Source organism: Myodes glareolus, chromosome 19, assembly GCF_982192425.1.
Source record: "Myodes glareolus chromosome 19, mMyoGla1.1, whole genome shotgun sequence".
In the NCBI taxonomy this organism is placed as follows: domain Eukaryota; kingdom Metazoa; phylum Chordata; class Mammalia; order Rodentia; family Cricetidae; genus Myodes; species Myodes glareolus.
In genome coordinates, this window is record NC_142044.1 from 28,041,379 (window position 1) to 28,052,747 (window position 11,369).

Consider the following 11,369-nt stretch of genomic DNA (forward strand, 5'->3'; position numbering starts at 1 on the left):
TTCACTGCCATACTATTTGGACTTTACGTGAAATAAGTTACTGATATTTCAGAGGTCTTCTTCAGGAGAAACTGGAATCCTTCAGCGAGACAACTGTAGGATACTAAAGATGGATTAGAGACAAATTAAAGTGAACATAGCAGTTAAACAATGGTCAAAGAGTTTGAGAATGAGACGGGGGTCTTGAGGAGACCCAGTATGAACGCAAATGAAGAGAAAGATGTATTTGAGTCAAGAGGTTCAATCCTACACCTTAGGTTTTCAGGTGGAGAAAATGGAATGAGTTTAAGACTTTACATTTGAAAAGCAACTCTGTAGGCCTGTGCTTTAAGAGAAGCCATCAGTATAGAAATGGAGCATGCTGTTGAAATAAAAGTAGGCAGGGTCCGAACCTCCATGGGTGGAGAGGAAGCTTGTGAATTTCATTCCTGGAGAGACATGAACAAATGGCTCTCACCCCAGAAAAGGCACTAACAACAGATAAAAGGAAAAGGAAATTAAAATCTAACAAGAAGAGATTCCACTTCAGTTTAGTTTGGTGAACTAATGAATATATTGGTGTTATACATTGACAGGAACATAGGTGATTCAACAGAAAATGCATAACAACAGGCCCCACATTTGCACAGAGAACAACTCCCAAAACTGCATTCCTAGAATTAACTATACAACTTGTAGTAAGATCTATCCTAAGTCTCTCCTTCTCTCAGAGTAATTTCTTACTGTGTATATAACCTTGAGGAGGAACCTGTGAGTCTCGTTGCTTTCTGAGCCTCCTAAGCCTGCTAAGTTTTATTAGCTTCCTGAATCTCATGAGTTTCCTTAGCTTCCTGAGTCTGGTGAGCTTCCCTCTTCCTCCTAGGAAGCAATGTTTTAATTCCAAGGAAAAATTTAGTTATATAATGGAAAAGAAACTGGGCAATGGCAGAAAGTTCTGGGCTCAATCAGGGGAATTTAGGTAGTCTGGGCTAAGGGAAGACTTGGATCTACAAACAGATTTCTTACCAAATTCTTCTGGTTTTCCAGTGATTTCCACTTCGTGACACACATGAAAAATAGTTAACATTGAGTGTCACGGTGTATATGTAAAGTATAGGTGCCTAAAACTCTTCATCTTGACCGTCCCCCAACTCAAACACATGCCTTCATCCACTGCTAAGAGGATGCTTGACAGAACGACCTAGGCAGCATTCACAGCACAAACTGGTCTGAGACACCTTGGAAGACAATGTAGCATTTAGAATCTGGAAATGTTGTTTGCAAATACCCAGGCAGATCTTTGTTTACAGGGAAAACATGGTTCCTATGCATAGACTTCCTTGGATGACTTAGTTTTTACACCTACATGGACACCGTTACATGGCATTTATAGAAGAAAGAAAACATTGTACAAAAACAGCAGCATGTATGTTAGAAGAAGCCTTGGAATCACTACTAAGGCTGCATGTCCTGAAATGCTGCATGTCCTGAAATGCTGCATCATGGAAATATATTAAAGAACCTGTGTTAAGGCTTTCTGCCTGAATTTGAAGTATTAATAATCCCTGGAGGGCTGAGAAGAGTTATCAAGTTAATAATTTTGAATTACTCTCAGTGAAAGCTCTTCCTGGCCCCTCTATAAAGATAAATTATGTGTAGGTCATCATTTTCAAATATTAATTCTTGAGAATTTCATACATGTATACAATGAAATATGATTATGTCTATCCTAATCTCTCTCCCTCCACATCTTCATATAGCCCGTTCAATATGTTACCACTACCAACATCATGTCTTTAAAAAATAATATATTCAATATAATTAGTGCTGCCAATATGTTCTTGAGTATAGAACCTTTGGCTGGGGCATGAGAAACCTACAAGTTGATGTAAGCAATTCTAAATGGACTTAGCAGGTTATATCTATTATTTGTTCATTTATATCTGTAGCAATAATAATTAAAGAAGAAATAGAGATTATGAATTTGAGGGTTGGGGGATCAGACAAGAGAGAGGGAAATGTCATTTTAATTAAAAATAAAATTTGAAAAAGAGTGGTTCTCTCTCCCCCAGCAACTGTCATCTACAAATAGCTCCTCAGTAAGGTGTGGGGCCTGGAGCCCATCTTTCCCATCTGGTATTTTGTCGTTTGTTAGAAGAATATAGAAACAAGTATTCAGGAAAAATATTTCTCTGTTTAAAATTTATTTCCTAAATTATGGATTATAAGGCATTGTCATCATTCATGCTCCAATGATGTCATAAACATATGGTTGGTCATCACTATGGCTGGATCATCTCCTCTTCCATCATGAATAATGTCAGAATACCTGACTTTCTTTAAATTGTGGCTGTTTGGTAGATTTCAGTGTGTCTGGCCCTGAATCAAAGTGCTTTTTGAACTTGAGTCCATAATCAAACGGAGATATGAAAGAGGAAGCTTCATGTTGGGGGAACACTGAAGCATTGTTGTTAACCTCTGAATAGGTCTTAGTATTGTCCTGAATAGCTATAGAAGTGATATCTCAGAACAGAGGCAAGTTTGGCTGCAGTAACAGCCTTAATTTTGTATGCTTCTAAAACACATCTAGACATCATTTGAGTTTTAGTATCTTCACTGAACAATGATTCTAGATTAATTCGCTAGGTTTCAAAAGATTTCATGCTGACACTGAGACAATTAGATTTCTTGTTAGAGACTATGAGGGCTGCTTGGAGGCAGAACCAAGAGCAGGATGGGACTGTAGGTGATCGCCTTTAGCTTTGGCAGAAAAGGGACTTTCTCGGGTAGATGCGCATCTAGGATAACTCTATTTTCTTTCTATTGTGAATAATTCGGCAATAAACACAAACACATGCTTTCTCTATGAGGATATAAAATCCTTTGGATATATGCCCAAGAATAACAAAGCTGGGTTACATGGAAAATGTATACTTAATTTTTTTTACAACCTTTCATCCTAACCTCCATAATGGTTGCACTAGTTTACATTCCTACTTGTAATGACTAAGGCATTCTCTTTCCCCAAGCCTTAACAGCACTTGTAGTTTTCAACAATAATTATTCTGACCGAGGTAATATGAAGTCCCAAAGTAGTTTTAAATTGCATCTATCAGATATCCCATGTGATATGCAAGTGAAAGGGGGCTGTGAGCATACAGAAGGGTCTAAGGGGAGCTCGGGGAATGAGGAGAAGCCGTGGAATCAATTGTTGTGTTAAAACGACATAAAACATACTGTATATGCTAATTTTATTTTTTTAGCAAAAAGGAGAATACAAAAGAGGAAGAAAGAAAGAAAGAAAAGGAAGGAAGGTAAGAAGGAAGGAAGGAAGAAAGAAAGGAAGACATGAAGGAAGGAAAAAAGAGGGGTTCCCCCTTTTATTGTGTTGAGAGCATCCCAAGATATTTTTATCTGAATGAAAATATTAGTTACTTTAAGTATCTTTACAGCATGCCTTGCTTGGAGACAGATAAGAATTGTGATAGTTTTCAGTAGCCATGAAATCTAATTTTAGGTTTCTCCTCCAGAAGGCTGAACTTTTCAAGCATCCTAAATTCATATATATATATTAAAAGTGGACCACTTTAAAGATTCCCGCACAAATTTCCAAATTGTTTTGTGGCACAGCTTGTCATTGTTTGATGAATTTCTTATCCACAGTCTTACTGAAAATAATAGCTTCAACCTCTAACCTATAGAATTTTATCTTTTGAGAATATTCAAGTCTCCTGTTGTTTCCCCAACACAGAACATTCTCACATATTGTTGATAAAAAAAAAATCTAAGAATATATTTTCCCTTGACCTGGTAATTATATGTTGTGATATCTATTCTAGTGACAAGCTTGAAAGAACCTTACAATACAGCTGGGAGATATGTTGGGCTGGGTAAGAATTAGAAACAATATAAATTGACAACAGAGAACAGACTAAAAACTAGTAAGTGTTATGCAGGGACAGGATGGTCGAAGAATTTAACCATGTGTGCTTGTAGCTGCTTGTAAATTTCCCGAGTAGTACTTGCACATTTAATAAATCAATAGTAAGGTGTAACAGGTATTACAAAATACATGTAAAGTACGTATTGTATTCTTGTTGTTTGCATATATGTAATATCATATATATATATGTATATACATACATATATATAAAAACAAAGAAACAACTCCTTGAACTCAAATAATGTTCTTTCAGTAGTATGTGATGTCTTGGAGTGGAGCAGTGTTTAGGTGACCAGGGAACAGATTTATTAGACGTTCAGCTTTGACCAAAAGAGTTTAGATGTGCATGGAGAAATGACTATCGTCTGTGTATACACTATTTGAATGGTTACAAAAGCAATAATGGACCCAGACAAAAAGATGGCTGAAAGCAAACGGCTCGAATTTATGAGTGGCAGCCTATTATACTTCATTACATCCCTTTCTCGAGTTCTTAAATTTAATGATCCAGCCTTCAGACTTATATCCTTACTTGAAAATTAATCTTTTGTCAACTGGTGCTGTCATTATGCTGGTCTTGTTTAGGCAACAATATGCTGAGATTTCACGAGAAGCTTTCTGCCATGTCTAAAAGACAATCTCTTGCAGTAAGCATCTTGTAACTGTAATAATTAAAGAGGAGATTATGAATTTGAAAGAAGAAATGAGAAGTCAGAAGGGAGAGAAGGGGTGAAATGATATAAATAGAGTACTCAGATGAAATTCTCCAAAAAAAAAAAAAAATCAGAACAACAACCTGATCTTTTGGCCTGAAAGCACAGTGATCAAGAACATCCTTAGCATCTTCCAAGCTTTGAGTTCAGTCTCCAGGGCACAATGCCCAAAGCAGCTTCTCATTAAGGCTGTCTAGTATGCTATACTTGTTTTCAGTCAATTCAGTTACCAGTGCTCAGCTACCACCGCTCACTTCCAGCAGTGCACTCTGTATTCATATGGTTGCTGGTGGCAACCTTTTCAGATTCAAACTGCAAACCAATATGACAGCAAGATGAACCAGTGTTTACAGGTATGAGCAGTAGTTCACACTGAGTGAGTAGGTCTTAGAAACACAACGGACACCCCTAATCCAAAATTCTGTTTCTGTGAAGACAGGGACGGCAGGTATGTAAGTCAATGGACTCAAAGGAAGGAAGAAAGGAAAGGAGGAAAGGAGGAAATGAATACAGATGAAGGGATAGGAAATAAGAATTTTCCTCACACAGAAGAGATTATTAATGACTAATGGAGAAGAAAGAAATTCTTTCTTTAATAGAAATTGAACATATTAACAAATCATGCCAATGGGGTTCTGGGATGCTGCACACCACGAGACTCTGTCACACATCAGAACCATGGTGTGGAAACTGGAATCACTCCAAAATATGCATTCTCCGGTATACCTGAAGCATTCTGCACATGTGATGTCTAATAAGAGGTGCAGAATATTCTCTGCTGGTTGAACTTCTCAGAATAACACTGTAACAAGAGAATTGACCCAGTAAATTGCCAAAGTCCAGGAAAGTAGACTGTGTTTCCTGACAATTCGACATGGAGGCAATGACCTAGAAAGCTTTGAAACATTGGGTCTTTTGTCACAGGATGAATCTACAAATGTTCTAGTGCAAAGCCAGCGCCTCTTCTGGCCAGTCTCCAGTATGGGGCTTATGAGACTATTATACTTGTGGATTCCCTCAGTGAGCTTACCTATTAAGTTATGAACTCCTTGAAATCCAGACATAAATTGTTCATCAGTGTAACAGGGACACTTCTCATAGTTCTTGAAACATGGAATATGTATAATGTGGTGTGGTAGTTTGAATGTAGTTGACTCTCATAACCTCACAAGGAGTGGCGCTATTAGGAAATGTGGCTTTGTTTGAGTGAATATGGTCTTGTTGGAAGAAGTTTTTCACTGTGGGAATAGGCTTTGTGGTTTCCTATGCTCAGGATACCACCAAGGGTGTCAGCTGACTTGCAGTGACATGCATATCAAGGCGTAGCCAGCTCCATGTCTGCCTGCATTCCCCCGCTCTCCCCACCATCATGATAATGGACTCAACCTCTCAGACAGAAACTGAGCAGTGTAGCTGTAATTAAGTGTTTCCTTTATAAGAGTTGCTATGGCCATGGTGTCTTTTCATAGCAATAAAAATCCTAACTAAGACATGTGTTCTTTACTGATGAATGAGTTATGGCATTCTTAATCAGAGCTGACCATTTGTGTCATCCAAAATACATTTCCATCAAAGCTATGCTATTTTCCCAAAGTCTGACTTCCTCTTACCAGTTTATCAGAATAATGAGAATAAACTGTCAGTCATTTCTTGACATGAGTTATTTCAGATATAATGGCATAGACACTCTAATTTTCAAATATAAGCTAAATGGTGTTGGCTGTCTAAGAGGCAATAAATTATTTATTCCCCAAAGAAGAACTGATTGCCTTTTCCATCTATTTTCAAAAACATTTCCCAAAAGATAGTTAATCAAATACCTTTACATTTCTGGTTCCTGGATTATTAACTGAGAGAACCAAATGTTTTGACTAGCCAGAGAAAGATAAGTATTCATTACTTATAAAAATAAAAGCTAACAAAATCTAATGAAGGAGTCTAGGAAGGGAATGGAGGGATGAGTGAGAGTAAAGGACAGGAGAAGAAAGACAAAAGTTTTCTCGTGTATAGAATATACAGGCAAATGAATGTTTGTGTGTGCTTGATGTAAAAGCAGAGGGGTGAATATTACTGAGACTATGAAGCAGGGACAGTGGAGGGGCAAAGAATTAAAATAAATGAAATATGCATAAAGGCATAATAATGAATAAATTATTTTAATTGTTAAGTGTATATGTATATAAATAATTTTGAACATAACTTATGAATAAGAGAAGGAAAAGGCAATTGGCTTACTAAGTACTGATGGAGGTGAAGGGTACAAGCAAACAAAGAGAAAGAAAGATGCATGCTCCTATATAGGACAGACACAAAAACATGAAAGATAAAACCTATTCTATTCAGCAGCTGCTCTTCTATGCCCTGGCCAGAGAGCTGAAGCAGACACATAGGAAGTCCCTTGCTTTAGTGAAACATACAAGCACATGCAAAGAAGGAAGATACGTGAAATGTGGTAGATACCAAGAGTAGAGAGAGAGTAGAGTGAGCACTCCAATGTGTGCGAGGGTGGTGGGTCAGATGACTTTGATCTGAAACACAAATATAGGAAAGTCTGGGAATATTCAGTCATCTGAGAAGAAGGTAGGTGTGGGTATGACAATGGCTGATGTTGGTCCATGAGCACTATTCTAAATTCCACACAAAGAGCATCCAATTCTATAGAAGAAAGTTAGACATATTTCTGAGTGCAAGGGCAACTGGTAAAACTTTTTAATGAAATGATTATCTCTGGGTTTTAGAATGAGAAAGAGCTTTGGAGACTTAGAGGGAAATAGACAGAGGAACATACAATGATTTTTTTTAAAGTGCAAAATTTTGAGCTTCAAACATAACTAGATTGGTGTCCTAATCCTGTATAACCAATATTTACTAAGCTTACTATGCTTCATTCTTGCTCACTGAAAGAGTGAGTTAGAGTTCTATGCTACCAGTTCGGTATCCATATAGACATGGTAGACTAGCCAATGGGTGACAGAAAGAAGAAGAGAGTCACTCAGCCAGACAGCAAACCTAAGAGTGAAACAAAACCACTGCTCCCATGCTTGGAAAATATCATCCAGTTGTTTAAATGTCTGGCAACCACATAGATGAGCTTCAATACCTTGCTACACCCGAATAGACTGTATGAGATTGTTGCGGGATAATTGATCACACCATGACTTCCTGGTTGATTTAATAAAGAAGTGAATGGCCAGTCGGTAGGCAGAAAAAAATAAGCTGGACTTCCAGGCAAGGATAGAAATGCTGGGAAGGAATCTGAGGCAGGGAATTAACCAGCAAGATGCGGAACAATTTGAACATACAGTATGGAGGACAGGTAACAGGTCACATAGCAGAATGTAGGTTAATATTAATTGGTTAATTTAAGTTATAAGAGTTGGTATATCAAGAGCTAGTTGAGACAAGCCTAAGCTAAGGTCAAGTTTGATTAATTAATTGGCAGCCCTTGTGTTATTATTTGGGAGCTGGCAGCCCAAAAACTGACTTCTTGCTTGAGATCTTTCTTTGTTTCTGTTTTCTGAAGAAAGACTCATTGGTAACTGTCAAGCTGTCTGGTAGCAGAGTAACATTATCTACTTTGGAACAAAGGAAACAGGAACCTTCTAGAAGGTGTCTGGGGAGAGCAAATATGTTTTGTGCAGGCCTGCACACAATTGTTCACTGGACGCTCCCTAAGTTGGGAGGCATCCATCCCCAGCTAGGGTTCAAATCTCAACTCCCTATTTGTATTATTCCGATTACTCACAAATCTAGAAATCACTGTGATCTTCCCAAGCTCTAAACTTCTGCTTGTTTTTTTTTTCTTTTCTATCTGAGCGGTTCTACCTGCAGTCTCAATCACCATGGAGGGCTTCCAGTTCACATTGCATTTTCTTTCAGCTCCTCTAAATGATATCCCCAACATATTCCATAAATTGCTATTGCCTTAAGTCTGCTTTTGTTGTAACTCTCTCTTTTGGTATTTTCTGTCTTCAGATTATGGATATTATCTCCCTGCTTTATCGTAGCCATATGACTGAGCTGCATTATATACCTGCAATTATTATGATTGTGTAGCAATGCTGTGAAATGCTTAACTAATGGCAAAACTACTCTAAGTGCTCACTATGGTTTTTTAAACTGCATTCCTCACAACAGTATTTTGATAGATGTACTTAATTTTTCAGCATCTGGGAGCAAGAAACTGAGGCACAGAAAGTATACAAGGTCCAATCAACAATAGTGTATTGAATTCATGTGCTAGAACTCCTTCACCATATTGAGTCCTTTTCCCACCTACATCATCCTTCCTCCATTCTGTGTTCAAGTCATATCATCTTTTCACAGCAGAGATTGATCCATTTGGCTTTCTTTTCTGTGGGCTATAGTCTGACAGAATGGAAGACCATTCCTGACTACATCTTAGCAAGCAGACACAGAAGAATTTGTTATTCTAAGTGTGACATTTAATTCTGAGTGACCAAAAGGTCTACCAGGGTTTCTGATACATAAATAGCTACTATAAATGGCATTACATGGAATTGTAAAAAACAATTTCAAATTGAACTCATATTTCTTTTAAGAACAGATTCCATAAAGCAAAGATGTTGGTCAACAAGACAAAACGACAGCCTACTGAATGGGAAAAAATATTCACCCACCCCACATCAGACAGAGGTCTGATCTCCAAAATATACAAAGAACTCAAGTAATTGGACATCAAAAGGACAAATAATCCAATAAAAAATAGAGTACAGACATAAACAGAGAACTCTCAACAGAGGAATCTAAAACGACTGAAAGACACTTAAGGAAATGTTCAAAATTCTTAGTCATCAGAGAAATGCAAATCAGAACAACTCTGAGATTCCATATTACACCTGTAAGAATGGCCAAGATCTAAAATACTGATGACAACTTAAGCTGGAGAAGTTGAGGGGTAAACATTCCTCCATTGCTGGTGGGAATGCAAGCTGGTACAGCCCCTTTGGATGTCAGTGTGGCAACTTCTCAGAAAATTAGGAAACAACCTTACTCAAGACTAACACCAGTAATACCACTTTTGTGTATATATTCAAAAGATGCTCAATTGTGCCATAAGGACATGTGCTCAAGTATGTTCATATCAGCATTGTTTGTCATAGCCAGAACCTGGAAACAACCTAAGTGTCACTCGACTGAAGAATGGATAAGAAAAATGTCGTATATTTACGCAATGCAGTACTACACAGCAGAAAAAAAATAACAACATCTTGAAATTTACAGGCAAATGGATAGAGCTAGAAAATATTATTTTGAGTGAGGTAACCCAGACCCCAAAAGATAATTATCACATGTACTCACTCATAAGTTGTTTTTAAACATAAAACAAAGAGAACTGGCCCACAAATAACAACCCCAGAGAACCTAGACAACAACGAGGACTCTAAAAGAGACATACATGGATCCCCCTATGAAGAGGAAACAGACAAGAACTCCTGAGAAAATTAGGAGGTGGAGAAGAAGGGAGGACAGGAGGGGAGGGTCAAAGGGGAGGGAGGCAGAGAACGTGAGGGACTGGGATGCTCAAGAATGGGGAAAAACAGTGAGGGAGAGAGTGGAAGGAGATATCTTGATTGAGGAAATCATTAAAAGACTATAGATAAACATGGCCTAGGAAAAATCCCAGTAATCCTCAAGAATGATCCCAGTTAAGACTCAAAGCAACAGCGGAGAGAATGCCTAAATTGGCCTTTTCCTGTAATTAGACTGATGGCTACCATAATTGTCATCAGATAACCTTCAACCAGCAACTGCTGGAAGCAGATACAGAAATCTACAGCAAAGCACTAGGCCAAGCTACCTGAGACCAGCCCAAGAGAAAGGAGGAGTAATATGAGCAAAGGGGTCAAGACCATGACGGTGTTACCCACAGAAACAGCTGACCTGAGCTAGTGAGAGCTCCCTGATTCTGGACTGACAGTGGACAAACATCCATAGTACCAAATTAGCCCCACTGAATGTGGGGGACAGTTATGAGCCTTAGATAATCTGTGGGGCTACTGGCAGTGGGACCAGGATTTATCCCTAGTGCTTGAACTGGTATCTAGGAGCACATTGCTTTTTGGGGGAACACCTTGCTCACCCTAGATCTATGGGGGAGGACCTTGGTCAGACATCCCCATGGAAGCCTTACACTTTCTAAGGAGTGGATGAGGAAGTGGGGTGGGGTGAAGGTGGAGGAAGCAGGAGGAGGGGAATGAGTGGGAATGGGGATAGTTATATAAAATGAAAAAAGGTTGTATTTAAATAATTCTTGATTAAAAAAAGAAAAAAGAGGAAGAAAATTCCTATGAGATAACAAGTCCTAAGTGTGGGGAAATGTCAAGAATCATTGTGGAAGTTTGAAAAGACAAACAGTTTGAAAGACAAACAATTCATTGGCTGAAATCGAACCTCCTCATCCATCTATTAACTCATGCCTCAGGAAGCACCGAAGGACATGTTATCTGACAGGCACTGTGCTCAGTATTGTGGGCAACCTGAATAGTGACACAGATTTTGTGTTCAAGGCACAATCAGTCTAGTTAAGGTGATAGACAAGTAAAGAGATAACTGTAATGTAAAGATCCACACTGTCTTCTGAAATGTAAAGATCCACACAGCCATAGTTAGGGGGTTATTGCTGTGAAGAGACACCATGAAAACAGCAGCTCTTATAAATGAAAACATTTCACTCTTTCTTCTTATTAGTAAGGACAAGACCAAGAAAGCAT